Source organism: Humulus lupulus, chromosome 6 (genome assembly GCF_963169125.1).
Source record: "Humulus lupulus chromosome 6, drHumLupu1.1, whole genome shotgun sequence".
NCBI lineage: Eukaryota > Viridiplantae > Streptophyta > Magnoliopsida > Rosales > Cannabaceae > Humulus > Humulus lupulus.
The window spans coordinates 15,752,209-15,756,950 of NC_084798.1; positions in this window are offsets into that span (position 1 = coordinate 15,752,209).

Sequence of the window (4,742 nt, forward strand, 5' to 3'; positions counted from 1 at the left end):
CCAAAGTCATCATCAAACCTCAAGTCCAAAACCTAGCCTCGGGGCCAATCCCGAGCCCCCAGAAAGTCCTAGTTCCACCAAACATGGTGGTGGAATCAAACCCCAAACCCTAGGTCAAAAGCCCTTGCAAACAACCCTAAAATCCCCTTCAGAAGACAGGGTAGCGCTACAGCGCTCATCGAAGGGCGCTATAACGCTTTAAACAGAAGCAAAATCCCCTCAGCAAGCTTGGCCTGGCGCTACATCGCCCAAAGGCTAGCGCTGTAGCGCTAGTCACAGACAGACAAACACCAGTTTTCCCTTCCTGCGATTTCCTCGAACCAAACTCAACCAAAACCTCTCCAAACCTTTGCCAACCTCAAAAACAACCTTATAAGCACACTCCACTCATCCCAAGCACCCCAAATACCTATAACTCAAGCACATGCATCCCCAAACTCAAAATTCACCATAGCCACTTCTAGACATTAAAACTCAGCAGAAACCAGTTGAACAACAAAGTTAGAAGCTTAGAATTTATACCTTTGGTGGAATTTCGACCTCAAGTTGCCTCTAGACTTTCTTGGCTTGCTCTTCCTCAACCCTTGGCTCCAACTTTCCTAAAATTACCCATCACACAGCTTAGATATCTTAGCTATGAACCAAAACCAGAGCTGAAGAAACTTACAAAATTTTACCTCAAGTGTTGGTGAGTTCTCGCTAATCCTCTGCCAATTCCTCAAACCTAGCTTAGGATCCTTGATGTTCAGCCTATCCCAGCTCTCCTCTAAGCTTTGCTCCAAAAGTCCTCAAGAAACTGATGAAGGAAGTATGAACCGACCTTAGAAAACTCTCTCTGTTTTCTCCCTTTCTTTTCCTTCCTTTTCCTTCTTTTCTCTCTTTCAGACTTCTACACTTCTCTACAATTTCCACTCACATAAAGTCTCAGTAATTCCCATCTTTAGAAATCCAAATGACCTTAATGCCCTCCTCTTTATTTCTAACCCTTTAATCCACTTGAGGGCATTTTAGTCATTTTACCCAATTCCCGCTAACTCCTCGAGTGTCTCTAATATTTACCGCTTAATTCCCGATACCTAACTAGTCTCCAATTATATTCCTCGATATTAAAATAAATCCCAATGTACTCACCAAATTCACGTTTATACCCCTAGATTCACCCCGAGCCGGGTATAAATCCCTGCTATGACTTTTTTGCTACTTTGCTCACTAGGATCGTCTCGAGTCACAGTTCACAGATATATCCACATAATAATGTGGTCTCGACAGTTATCACATATATCAAAGCAGTTATGCCCGTAATGGCCAAAATTACGATTATGCCATTCTAACCTAATCAGGGCCTACATGCATACTAATACACATAGTCATGCATCTCAAATATTCAAGTAGTCATATAACATGCTTTAAATCATAATCATGCATCTTACTCATTAAAATCACACATAATTCCCATTATGCCCTCCAGGCACACTAATCAAGGCCCTTAAGCCTTATTAGAAAATTTGGGTCGTTACAACTATCCCCTCCTAATCAGAATTTCATCCTCGAAATTTACCTGAACAATTCGGGATACTGATCCCGCGTCGATGTCTCAAGCTCCTAGGTCGCCTCCTCGACCTTACTATTCCTCCACAGCACTTTAACCAGAGGAATCGTCTTATTCCGCAATACTTTATCTTTCCGATCCAAAATCTGAACTGGTTGCTCCTCATAAGCCAAATCTGTCTGTAATTCCAAATCTTCGTTCCTCAACACATGAGTCACATCTGAGACATACTTCTGAAGCATGGAGATAAGGAATATGTTATGAACTCCAGATAACGATGGCAGCAAAGCTAACCTGTAAGCCACCTGAACAACCCTTTCCAGGATCTCAAATGGTTAAATGAATCTAGGGCTTAATTTTCCCTTCTTTCCAAACCTCTTCACCCCTCGCAACGGTGAAACTCAAAGAAAGACATGGTCCCCAACCTGGAACTCCACATCCCTACGCTTAGGATCAGGGTAGCTTTTCTGTCTACTCTGAGATGCGAGCATCCTAGCCCGGATCTTCTCTATAGCTTCACTTGTCCTCTGAACCATATCTGACCCCAAATATCTCCTCTCACCCATCTCATCCCAATGAATGGGTGATCTACACTTCCTCCCATATAACATCTCATAGGGAGCCACTCCAATCGTTGATTGATAACTATTGTTATACGAAAATTCAATCAACGGCAGATACTTACTCCATGAACCCTCAAAATCAATCACACATGCTCTGAGCATATCCTCCAACACCTGGATCGTCCTCTCAGACTGTCCATCAGTTTGAAGATGAAAGGTTGTACTGAACTCAACTGAGTTCCCAAAGCTTTCTGCAAACCACCCCAAAACATGGAAGTGAAGATAGGATCCCGGTCTGAAACTATAGACTTAGGAACCCCATGGAGACGTACGATCTCCCTCACATACAACTCTGCATACTGATCCACAGTATATGTTGACCTCACTGGAAGGAAATGAGTTGACTTGGTGTATCTATCCACTATCACCCACGCCGAATCATGAAGCCCCATTGTCCTGGGTAAACCTCCCACAAAGTCCATAGTAATGTCCTCCCATTTCCATTCAGGAATACCCAAAGGCTGGAGCAACCCTGCTAGTTGCTGATGCTTAGCTTTCACCTGCTGACAGGTTAAGCATCTGGCAACGTACTCTATTACATCCTTCTTCATCCCGGGCCACCAATACAAAGTTCGCAGATCCTGATACATCTTCGTGGTACCCGGATGAAGTGAGTACGGTGTCATATGAGACTCATCTAGTATCTCTTGTCTGATCCCCTCATCAGCTGGAACAAAAATCCGCCCCTGATACCGAAGTAATCCAACCTCAGAAACAGAATAGTCCTTAGCTACACCCACTAAGATATCCTCTCTAACCCTTTGTAACTGAGCGTCTACCAACTGCCCTTCTCTGATCCGCTCTAATAGAGTCGACTGCAGAGTAATATTAGCCAACCATCCTACCACCAACTCTATCCCTGCTCTAACCATCTCATCAGCTAACTCCCTTGAGATCTGAATAGAACTATACAGCTAGCCTGGACCTCTGCGGCTCAATGCATCTACCACCACATTGGCTTTCCCCGGATGGTTAAGAATATCACAATCATAGTCCTTTACCAGCTCCAGCCAATGTCTCTGTGTCATGTATAGGTCCTTCTGTGTAAAGAAATACTTCAGGCTCTTATGGTCAGTGTATACCTCACACTTCTCCCCATACAGGTAATGCCGCCAAACCTTGAGTGCAAAAACCACTGCTGCCAGCTCCAAATCATGAGTAGGATACCACTGCTCGTACTCCTTCAACTGTCGTGATGCATAAGCTATAACCTTCTCATTTTGCATCAACACACAGCCTAAGCCCAACCTCGATGCATCACAGTAAACAACAAAATTCCCTTCCCCCGAAGGAAGACTCAACACTGGCGCTGTAATAATCGTTGCTTCAGCTCTTGGAAACTGTCTTCACACTTGTCTGACCAGATAAACTTCAAATTCCTCCTCTTCAACCCTGTCATCGGTGCTGCTATCTTCGAGAAGCCCTCTACAAACCGTCTGTAGTAACCTGCCAAACCAAGAAAACTCCGCACCTCCGAGGCGTTCCTTGGCCTCGGCCAATCCCTAACCGCCTCTATCTTAGATGGATCCACCTTAATCCCATCTGCACCTACGATATGTCCAAGGAATGTCACTTCGGGTAACTAGAATTCAAACTTCTTAAACTAGGCGTACAACTGATGCTCCCTCAACCTCTAAAGAACCTGTTGAAGATGAAGCTCATGCTTTGCCTCTGAATTGGAATACACCAAGATGTCGTCGATGAGGACAATAACGAACTGATCTAATAAATCCTTGAACACCCTGTTCATTAGATCCATAAAGGTTGTTGGGGCATTGGTCAAATCGAAAGACATGACTAAGAACTCATAGTGCCCATACAGCGTTCGGAAGGCCGTCTTAGGTATGTCCTCATCCTTGATCCTCAGCTGGTGATAACCAGATCAAAGATCAATCTTTGAGAACATCGTCTTACCCTGCAGCTGATCGAACAAGTCATCAATCCTTGGTAGGGGATACTTATTTTTTATAGTTAACTTGTTCAACTCTCGGTAGTCGATACACATTCTAAAAGTCCCGTCCTTCTTCTTCACAAACAACACTGGAGCACCCCATGGTGAGTAGCTAGGCCTAATGAACCCCAAATCTAGAAGTTCCTGCAACTGTATCTTTAATTCTTTCAGTTCCGCCGGTGCCATTCTATATGGTGCCCTCGACACTCTGTCCCTGGAGCCAACTCAATGACAAACTGAATCTCTCTACGTGGCGGCAACCCAGGCAAATCCTCAGGAAACACATCCAAGAACTCGCAAACCAATCTGGTCTCCTCCGGTCCAACTGGTGAAACTCTGGTGGTATCCACCACACTAGCCAGAAAAGCCTGTACATCCACCCTGTAACAAATCTCTGGCTCTTAATGCACATATTCTGGGTACGCGGGGTCCATGCACTGCTACCACAAAAACGAAGGGATCCACGCCCTCTGGCTCAAAATTCACCATCTTCTTCCTGCAGTCAATGGTAGCTCCATATCTATCTAACCAGCCAATCCATACCTAAAATCATATCAAAGTCCTCCATACTCAACTCAATCAAGTCTACTGATAACTCCCTACCATCAACTATCACTGG